The 10,963-nt window shown below is 34.6% G+C and overlaps 1 long non-coding RNA gene across 1 annotated transcript; it reads left to right on the top strand.

Moving 5' to 3' along the window:
• Positions 1–3,498: 3,498 nt before the first annotated feature.
• On the top strand, positions 3,499–10,695 carry LOC135295374 (uncharacterized). The gene is made up of 3 exons (XR_010357444.1): positions 3,499–3,585; positions 4,147–4,205; positions 10,600–10,695. It is a non-coding gene; the product is annotated as an uncharacterized LOC135295374 (long non-coding RNA).
• The last annotated feature ends 268 nt before the right edge of the window (positions 10,696–10,963 follow it).

Genomic DNA, 10,963 nt, shown 5'->3' with positions numbered 1-10,963 from the left:
TTGTTGCATTCTCATCTTAGCAAGAGTTCCCTCAACAAGAACATTGGGCATTTGGAATACATCAAGGACAGCAAATACAGAACATTTGTTTTTCCCTGTGTCTTGCTGCCCTACAGGTAAATCAATCTCCTTCTTCTACCAAACTATACTGGGATTCTAGCACTGTTCTACAAGCATAACAAGTCAGATGAATTTGTTATTCTTTGTGCTAGAAGCCCCTGAAGTCATCGACCAGAGAGGAACATTTGTAGCTTTGTTTATGAAGTGAACATTCAAAATGATTTTCAATACTTTCTGCTGCTCTTTATTCCCTTTATTCTTTCAAGTGTCTGATTTTTTCATCAGCTTTCCTGAGTTAAACAAAAAGTGCAGTCCTGACAAAAGGTCTTTTTGATGACAGAAAGAACTGCAGGAGAGATTGATCTGTACAAGAGAAGTCTTCTACAGTCTGAATGGTTTTTATTTTTCTTGTCCTGTCTGTGAATCAAGATGAGTGAATGATCTCTTCTTTTACAAATGAGGATCCCTGGTTGAGCATAAAGAACAATAATTGGTGTAGAGGGAGTGGAAGTTAAAATCAAATGTGTACTTTGAAATCATAGGCCTCTTGTAACCTTTATGGCTGTAATCTAATAGTTTTTTTCAGGGCCATATGTTTTGCTTACATTAATTTAACTGCTAAACTCATTTTGAAGTACTGTACTCCAGGTCTTACCAAGTACACCATGAAAAGATTGGCATTTTGCTCAGACCTCAGAGTTCTCCCTTACACTGTAACTGCTGCACTGCTCTGTACTGCAGGTGACAACTTCCACCTTCTACCTTTCCAGGCTGCCTTCATTGTCTAGCAATCATTAACTGCTTTGGAAGTACTTTAGTGTCAGCAATAATGGATTTAGTGAAAAGAGTCTGTAACTACCAAGTTATTTTGAGAGGAAAGCCACACTGTTTTGGGGAGCAGCGTGCTCTCTCTCCAAATATTATGGTGTCTCAAGAAACAGTATAATCTTCTTGGTCACCTCATCCTAAGAACATCTGCCATTTCTAGCTTGTCCTACAGTATTTGATTGTTTTTCTAGTGAGTTTATCAAAAGTTAAAAAAAAAAGTTACTGTTCCTTGTCCTCTTCACACTGGTGCCCCATGCATACAATTATATTACTTTCTTCTGCAGACACTGCTTTGTACTATTTTACTTTAAAACAAGCAATACTAGTAACGTTGATAAATACAAATTTCTTGTTCTGCAATGACTCATGCAAAACCAATGAGAAAAGAACAAACCTTTGCATACTATGATACGTACCTGTATCATGCTAAGTCAGTATCATTAGTGCATCTTGTTGGAGTTTTTTTTTTTCCTGTATAACTTAGACTAAACCAGTTTTACATGCAATTACTATAGTTATATTGTTGTTTGTTTGATTTTTTTTTTCAAAGAAAAATAAACTAAAAGATTTTATGAAGCCTTTTACAAGATTTCAAGCAGAATGTCACTCTTAGGGTAACATATAACGAAACACCTATTTTGGAGCTTTGTTTCTTTTTCCTTGGCTCTGTGTGATTTTTATTAAGCTCTACTATACTTTTTTTTGTTTGACTATTGATGTTTCATCTAATTTTTTGCTTTGCCATAGCACCTCATTATCTACAAAAAATATGCACCTTGGAGATACTATTTTCAGGCACAACATTATTTAACTAACACCTTTGCCTTTCTAACTTCCACTATTGCAGGTCACAATCTGAGATCTTTTTAAAGATTGTGTAAATTCTTGTACGTGAAAGAAAGCAGTGCACTATTTACTGAACAAAATAAGTCCCTTGACACAGAAAATTCTGGCAAGTGGCACCTTGCTCACTTGCTTACTTTGTGGAAGTGATGGAGCATCTTGGTTGTTTATATTGACATCATTATGTAAAACTTATTAAAAATTTTGAAAAAGAGTGTTATTAGTCTTCTTAGGCAGAAATAAGTCACACTGGAGTTTATTCTGGATAAACTCAGAAGTGCTTTGCTCTGCCTTATGCGAAACTAAATCTTTATGACAGCACGAGTAAACCCTTGTCAAGACACTCTGCTCTATTGCAAGGTTATCCCTTAACAGAATAAAATATATTTTTAAAAAAAAAGAAGAAGAAATACAGAAGAAAAGACAACAATGTTCCCAGCCTCGATATGTGATTCCACATTATCAAAAATTTCATCCTTGTTAACTGAATTGTTACTTGGATATGTGAAGATGCACAAAAACCCATTTGCTCTTTCCACTTGTGTAAATATTATTTGACCATGTGTAATAGCTCACTGTTTCCACTGATGTTTGTAGTGTCGATTTCTTAACTCTGATAACTACCATAGCAATTTCTTTTTTAAATGAATAATTCAGCTTCTCTAACAATTTATCAAATTATGTACATATTTTTATAATTTATTAATAATTGCTGTTATTCACAGTATATAAGGTGTGATTATAAGGGTAACTTTGTAATAAAGCAAGTCATCATTATTTATCTTTGTATTGTTTGAGTGTTTGCTTCTTTTTGTCATGCCCAGGTACTTTAAATTTCAAGGTCAGCCCAATCTATGAAAATAAATTTTCCTTTTCAAGTTCATAAATGTCATAATAACTAAATAAACACAAAGGTTTTTAAAAATTCTTCAAGGAATTTTGGCAGTTTCAGCATTTATTAAAAAAAATCTGAGATTTATAAAATTATTTATAAAATGAAATGCAATTCTTCATGTCTTCAAGTCATGGGGTAGTTCAAATAAAGAAAAAATAGTACATGGAAGCATTGTTACAGATTTACTATATTTTATTAATTTTTGACTCTGAATTGTGGCTTAAGCAAAAACAATTCAGAAAAAAATTGGCTTGGCCTTTAACACATCTTTTGAAATAAGCAAGAAAAAAATATTTTTATTCTAAGGACTCTCATATATGCCTTGCTTAATAACTTGCTTGCTTAATAACTAAAAATAATTGTGGAGTTTTTTGACTATACTTAGAAAATAAAAGATTCTTAGTATAGATACCTTTGTTCCCTATGTGGTGTGTGGAAAGAATTGCAAATAACAATTTAAACATGGTTACAATGTTTAGAAGGAACATTTTGCCTGAGGCTGAAATACCAAAGCAGCAGAATACATCTGATAGCAGGTAGCCTGTAAGAAATATTTGCAAAATGGTGAAAGTCAGAGGCTTCAGTTCAAAGCATGAGGGACAAAGTTCAAATCAAGACCCTGATATAGCTATGGATGTGGCTACTGAACAAATCTGGAGTTTTGTTATTCCTTTGAAACAAAAACTCTCTCTTAAAACACATGTGGGTTGTGGTCTCAAGTCTCATGGATTTTCATGTACATTTTGTCCTGCAACTGCTTCATGAAAAGTACAGAAACTGACATGGTAAGAAGGAAAAAAGTTCTCAAGTGTCATACAGAATCCCTCTCTTCTACACAGGGAATCTCAAAGACTTCCCTGCATCCAGCAGCTTCTACAGCATGTACAGAGAGAGCAGCAATTGAACCATGGTGGGAAGGCTTCCCAGCAGTGACACAAAAGTTTTATGTTGTTCACTGGGTGAGACTTGACATAGCTACATAATGACCTATAAAAATCTATGTCTTTAAATATTCTTGCGGGTTTACTGGCTGTATTGCACTGTGGAAACATGTATTGGCATGCTGGGTAACGTGATTGACAACACACTTGCATGGCTAACAAGACTATTTGTGGATTGTAATTATGAAAATTATCTGGATAATTAAAAAAATCTGGATAAAAGATTTCTTTACCTCTTTTTTTAAAATTCAACAGAAGGAAGGCAGACTGTTCAAGTGACTTATGCATCCACTTTGCATTTCAAAAAATATTTTGAGCTTTAATGTTAGCAAATTTTGTGAATGAACATCAGCCATTACACCTTCAGCATCCCATGTGGCACCTTGTTATACACTATTGATTTCAATGACATTGCAAATAATATTGTTCTTCCCCTATAGTTCATACGCAAGTATTAATACAGAACTATATAAAAGAAATTGCATGCAATGGTATATCACCAGGGTAACAGGGATCTCTTCACAACATTACAGTGTTGCTTTTCCATTTCAGAAGCTCTAAAAAATATTACTTTTGCAGAAATAACCATCAAGCTGGGAGCAAAAAAGAAAACAGTATTTTCAAAAGCCAGTTAGAAGGTATGAATCATACTATTGTTAAAACATTTCAATTTTGTGTGCAGGTCTGTTTACATTTACTCACAATTCAATGTAGTTTTTTTACTGTTAAAAGAGTGAATGTCTTCAAATGAAATTTATTACAAGTTTTTGAAATAAAGGATTATTATTGATATCTTACCACATTGCTGCTTTGCCGGTACCGGAAGATTGTTTCCAATAAAACACTCCCTGCTAAATGTGAAAATGTAAAACTTAAAACATTCATATTTTCTAAATGATTTCTCTCAGATATTTTGAATGTTCTGATCTAACTAATGCTACATTTGTTGCATATGATTTTTAAACTAGGTACTAGTTAATTTCTTTTTGGTTCTGAAATGAAGTATCCACACAATCATATTTCTATGAGAGCCTGTGAACATATGAGATCATTTCTACCATGTCATAAATCTTCACTTTCCAAGTCTTTGGATTTACCCAGTACATATATGAATAGACCAACTAGAAGAATGGGTAGAATGCCTGGAATAAAGACTAGAACACACATGCCCTGGACAGACATGAGACCAGAACTCTATAATTTCTTTTGCATTAGCCTAATCACCTATATCTTTAATGAAAATCTTGTAGGTAGATAAGAAGAACAGAAGTCCTTGCAGACTGATTTTAACAAAGTTGCATTCTGTAATAGACAAAGGGCATGAAAGGTTATGTCAGACACTGACAGGAATTTTCTGAATGTAGTAGTGATTCTTGTGGCTTTAGGCGAAAAACAGATGAGAGGTTGAGAAATTAGTTCATTTAAGGAAAACTAAAAAGTCATTAATTTAAAAACGTATGTATATCTGCATGCAATATATACAAGAACATATTTTAGTAATATTGCAAGAAGTAGAAGTCAAAGAACAACTAGTAATTAATGCAAAGCATTAGGGATCCATATAGTTTTATCCCAGAAGAGTCATTGTCTATTTTTTTCCTCCAGCTCTTTGACAGAGTAGCTGCAGCATTTCCTCTGAGTGTTACCATAGGAAGCATTTTGAAAAGAAAATGGAAACACAATCTCTAATCACCTTAACTCCTCACATTTTTTTTTTAATTTCTATTCTGCGTAGCATGGAAAGAACAGTATGTGTTTCTCACTTTTTCCAGTATTCTTCTTCATCCAGGTACAAAGTAGTGAGTTTATTTGGCCCAAGTCACACATCTCCCCTGATTTCATTTGATTCTGACTTGTAAGTGATCTCCATCACACCAGCATTGGTGTATTTCACACGTACATATTGTCAGATACATTTGCAACATCATTGCTGTGTTGCCTATACTCTACTAATATAAAATAGTCTTGGATAAGATTGTGACATCAAACATGAAATACACTAGAGATTTTCTAAATGAGAAGAATAGTTAGTGAGAGTGCTAGAGAATGACAAGGGGAAAACCTTCATTAATGCAACTAATAGAAGTGACAAAACAAGAACATGGAATACTCTCAGAGGCTTTGTCATTCTAAAATCCCAAGCAAATATACACTGCAGGAGTCATCACCCTCTTAAAAACCTCCAACAATGATAAACTTGTTTTCTGAAAGATTTGGGACAAACTATTCTTGTCTAACACAAGGCCTTCAGGGAATCCCTTTGACAGGGGTTCAAGGGCATCACTTCTGAAGAGCTCCACAGACTTAAGAATAAAAAATTATCCACATACACCATGCCAAAAAAAGACCTGTAGGACATCAATCTAGTTAAAAGTCCAAGGACATGTTCCTGTAGAATTCCCCAGGGTGTCAGAGGAAAGACTATCTCTGCACATCATTGCATATTCTTCATAATTACTGCAGGGATATTACCAGGAGAACTGCTGCAAGGAACAAAAAGCCTTTGGGTCACATATATTATTCCCCTGATTATATCAATGTGACACACTATTGCACAGACTGTTGTGCTGTAGATTGTCTGAAGAAAAAAATGAAGTGCTATGAAAATGAACATTTGGATATGTGGAATGATTTTCAAATGTACTATAATATGGATCTGGGGGAGCAGTTTGCATAATGAGTCTCAGAAGTAATGAATCCCATTGTTCTTTATCCACAGGATCTCTAGAGCAAAGACTAGGTTATCTCATAGACACAAAACACATATTCAAATGCAACATAAAGAATAAATTATATCAACCAAAAGACAGATGGTGGCGGATCACACCAGTAGTATGGATGTTCTGGTCATCCAGAGGGAAAACCTTGCCCCTCAGTGTCCAGCTTCTCAGGTGTGGAAAGCAATATTGATCATCAGTTTTCATATTGAAAATTGATTTCCAGATGCTTCTTGCAGCACTCTATATCTGATTTTTCTTTAGTTAAAATCACAAAGAAACAAGGACAATAGTTCTGTATCAGGATGAGTTCATTTTTCTTTTGTTGTAAGTTTCTAAATCTCCATCTGTCTGTAACTATTGGCTCAAGGACACTGGCTGGAGCTGAGAAATTTTCATGTCTGCACATATAAATTCACTTACAGACTGTCAGGCTCTGGCCCAGCTGTAACACCAGGAAGAGTCAGGGAGATGTTCTCCAGAGTACCTGTGGGACTGAGGAGGGATCCCTGCCTAGAGGTAGGGGACACATTATAGGATGCAGGGGAAAGACATCTTGGGATAGCACAAGATTTACTGTGGGATGCTTAGAGAAAGAATGATGGTTAGGAAAGGGAGGGAATTTGTTGCTTCGTGTAAGACCAAAAGAAGGAACTTGAGCAATAAGGTGATTCCATGTAAATCTATGGCTGTTTTTCTAGCAGTGCTTGGCATGTCATCAGCAGAGTCTGCCCTGACTTATAAAATGTTATTTCTAACTCCTTTTGCAGTGGATGGACTCTTGTTCAGTGTTGAGAGAAAAATGAAGGTCAGAGTCTGTCAGCCTCTAGTTAGCCCACACATCAGCAGGCCATGGAGTCACAGTGCCAGGAACTGGAGACAGCAGAGTGGACTAATGTGCCAACAGCTAGAGTGGGATCTTAGTGTCACAGACATACATGTGCCCATGCTGCCAGTTGTTGGAGCAAGTGCAGCTGTGTAGGTGAGTGTGTGATCACTAGCAAATGTCATCCCAGAATAAAGCCGACAAAGCTACCTGGGAGCCCGGGTTATGTCTGTTTTGGAACAGACTTTTAGCATTTTTGTGTTTGAGGATGCTGCAAGACATCCTACTTTTTTTTTCAGAAGGTAATGTGAAGTTTGGTTAATATTTTATTCAGGTAACATAATTCAATCCCAGGGTTTTTTCCCCCTTGAATATGTGTTTTTTAGAGGCATCCAGAATGACTTTGAAACCAATATACATTAATCCAGGATAAAATTATATGTCTAAGTGACAGTACAGACAAGGCTTGGAATTTTTGACAAATCCTGAATAAGAAGCACAGTGCGATTGACGTATATTGGAGACCTGTGCACTCTTGATTCAGAATACTGAGGGCTAACTGAGAGCAGGGCGATGAGCATGAAATCCAGGGAATGTGCTAGAGTTCATTGCTTTCTTGTAGTCAAGTGTTAATATAAGTTAAATTATCCATAGTAAAATATGCTATGTTCTTTCTCTGTGCTTGTTCAGAATGTGTTAATTCAGAAGACATTTTGTTCAACTGTCAGATTTATCTGTGAGTCAGAGAGTTCCTTGTAACCTAACGTTCATTTTCTAACAAAAAAAATAAAAATTAAAATCTGGAAATATTTAAAATATTTAACATAATATTTCAAAATTAAAACTTAAATAGCTTGTCTGACATATATGTTGAAAAATCTGAGCTTATAATAGAAGCCTTTGTATAAAATAGTGTTTTGATTTCTTGTTGCATCAGATGGTACTTATCTATGATTTACACAAAAAGGTTTATTTAAATTTTCCATAGAAAGAAAAAGAACTGAAAAACTAAACAGATTTAAAACAGTCCTCAAAATAACCTTACTTATCTTAATTTCTTAAAATCTCGATTATTTTTTTTTCCCCATACTTGCAAACCACTGAGATCTTGTTGGTTTTGGGGGATTTTCACCTGAAATAAGATGTCTTGAATTGTTTTTAATATTTTTATTTGTAAACTCATTATGTTCATATAGGCCAGAGAATATACACACTGTACACCACATACTGGATGATCCCAATCTGTCTATGAGAACTTTAATGAAGTAAAATTTCTCTGCAGACCCATGAATTTCTGTGATATTATGTATTTCTTTACACTAGCTTTGTTTCCTTTCTAGCATGATGCTACCAAGGGAAAACATTTGGATCTATAACATCCAATATTTGTCCTTAAAAGGAAAATTGTAGTTCTTTAGAAAGTTAGCTTTCTCACATTTCCAATACTGCTGATGCCTAAATAGTGACTTTATTTTAGTTTATATCCCATGAAGCCACAGAAATATCAAGGGAGTACTTTTATGGATCTACATAATGAATATTTCAGTATAAAGAAGCTTGTTTAGCAAATTTCTAACTATAAATAAAACTGCTATTTAAAAGCTATCAAGCACAATTCTCTAACAAAACATTCAGTACAATATAGTAGCTGGTTTTCATTGACTCCTATCTTAATGAAATATCTCTCTTAAAAACCTTACTACATCAGCATGAAGTTAAATGAGGAAAGTTAAAAGTAATTATTTATAAAATATGCCTTTTCATTAAAACTTTTTGGCTACAATAATAATGTATATAACAGGGCATATTGGCTGAATTTAATATGACAGTGGTCATTGGAGATAATGTAGTACAGATATCTGAATATCCAGTGAAGTGGAATATTGTTTTCAGATTAAAAAGTACAAAGTGCTTCTATCCAGATTGTCTTAGAGGGGAATTCAGTGGACAACTGAAATAAAGAGGCTCAGGCCTGTTCCCATACTCTGCTGATTATTGTACGTCTGACAGCTGATCAATACCTGAATAACTCCCTTCAGATGAAGAGCAAAGAGAGTTTTTGATTTCTTGTTTCCACTCCTTGCTATGAAGCCATTGTCACATATCAGTAAATATCTTCATTCAGAGCTGGATATGGTCAAGAGACTTCACTTGAGTCAGTGGAGGTCCCTGAATAGGGATTATCTATAGTGCTAGAAATTGCAATATGAAAGTCAGACTATGGCATGAATGATGTTTTGCAACCATCAGATCTGAAAAATTTTTTAAGTGTAAAATGAGAGGAAAATGAAAGTTGTTTTGGAGCCAACAGGAAGCAACAGATGTGTTCATGCTTCTGAAAAGTTAATTGCATATATTTTCAATGTTCATTTTGTCATTTTTCTCTTTTGAACTCCATAAGACTAAGCTCACTAAGAGAAGATTTTCTAAAGATTGCAAAATACAGGGCCTTTTTGAATTAGAAGTAGATGTCAATAACAAGAAAAATGAAGATGCATGTTTCAATAATGATAGTAGTTTATATGAAACCTTCAAAAACACAAGGCTGTGAAATGCAGTGTGAGCTGCAGGTCCTAGGCTGTTCAAAGTGTTAAGAATTATCTTTGAAAAACTTCATGTCAGTTCCTAGGTGATATGAAAGTGGATACATTTATCTCATCTAGCAAGGAGTTTTCTAATTTTTTAATGTTAATGAGTAAGTGCTGTGTAATATGAAAGGCTGTTCTGCCTCAGTTGCCTTTGGTTGAGAAGACAGAGGAGCAAAAATATGGTTCCAATATTTTGCTGATTGCTTGCTTCACAGTTATAGTAGGACCAAGTATGAAAATATCTCTTCTTCTATAAGAAGATGCCTATTAATTCTCTAGTTATATAAGACTTAGGCTATGTCCTTACTCTCTCTACACAGAGAAGGCAAGAATGTAGGTTTTCAAAAGGCCAAATAATTTATGATCCTGGGATCATTATTTTCCTCCAAGATTCAGGCTCCTAAGCACATAAATCACTTTTAAAATGTTATGCTAAGTTATACTCTGGGCTTCTGAGATAAGAAAGGTAAGATGCATGGGAAAAAGTATTTCACAAATGTAGTTTCCACCACCTAAATGAACCAAAAGGAAACAGTAAGGTGTTTTTCTGTGACTCAGATGCATTAAATACTAGCTCTTCTAGCATTTGGATAATCTTTCTGCAAAAAAACCAGTGGTGGATGGCTTGGTAGTATCTCGAGTTTGATGACAAGAAGGAGCTTACTAGTCACGCTTTTCACCATTATCATATATATTACATTCTGTAATGACATGCTGACATAAAAATATATGGATTGCAAGCTTTAGCAGTGCAATTATGATGAGCTATTGAGTAAAACAAACCAACCAAATAAAATGCACACCTGAAATAAAGTGTATATGAGAAGATACTGTATCTAATGAAGGATAAAATGTTAAAAATATCTGTTTAATGAGGTTTATTTTGCTCTTTGAAAATAAGCTGGTTCAGGGAGAGCGTGTGCCCTCTGAAGAAGAAATGGAAGCGCAACACTTGAATAATAAACGGTTTACTCAAGAACCAAGAGTGACAAAAAAGGTAAAGATAATGTATCGATCCATTCTCAAAGTAGTCTATACTGAAGTTTTATATCAACTTTTGTCTGTGACTTTTGAAAAATAGTAGGTATAGGACTGAGAATCATACAGTTGCAATTCTTTCCTGAGGCTGTTCTTACAAAGCAGGTCTTACCAAGCTTAATATTATCCCTGCATTTGCCTCAGCAATGTCTAGAATTTGATCTGGATAATGATATGTCAAGTTTAAGCTACATTGTCTTGCGGTATTCCTTTTTTAATATATAACA

The sequence above is a fragment of the Passer domesticus genome, chromosome 2 (genome assembly GCF_036417665.1).
Source record: "Passer domesticus isolate bPasDom1 chromosome 2, bPasDom1.hap1, whole genome shotgun sequence".
NCBI classification, from domain to species: domain Eukaryota; kingdom Metazoa; phylum Chordata; class Aves; order Passeriformes; family Passeridae; genus Passer; species Passer domesticus.
This window is presented reverse-complemented; position numbering and strand designations above follow the sequence as displayed.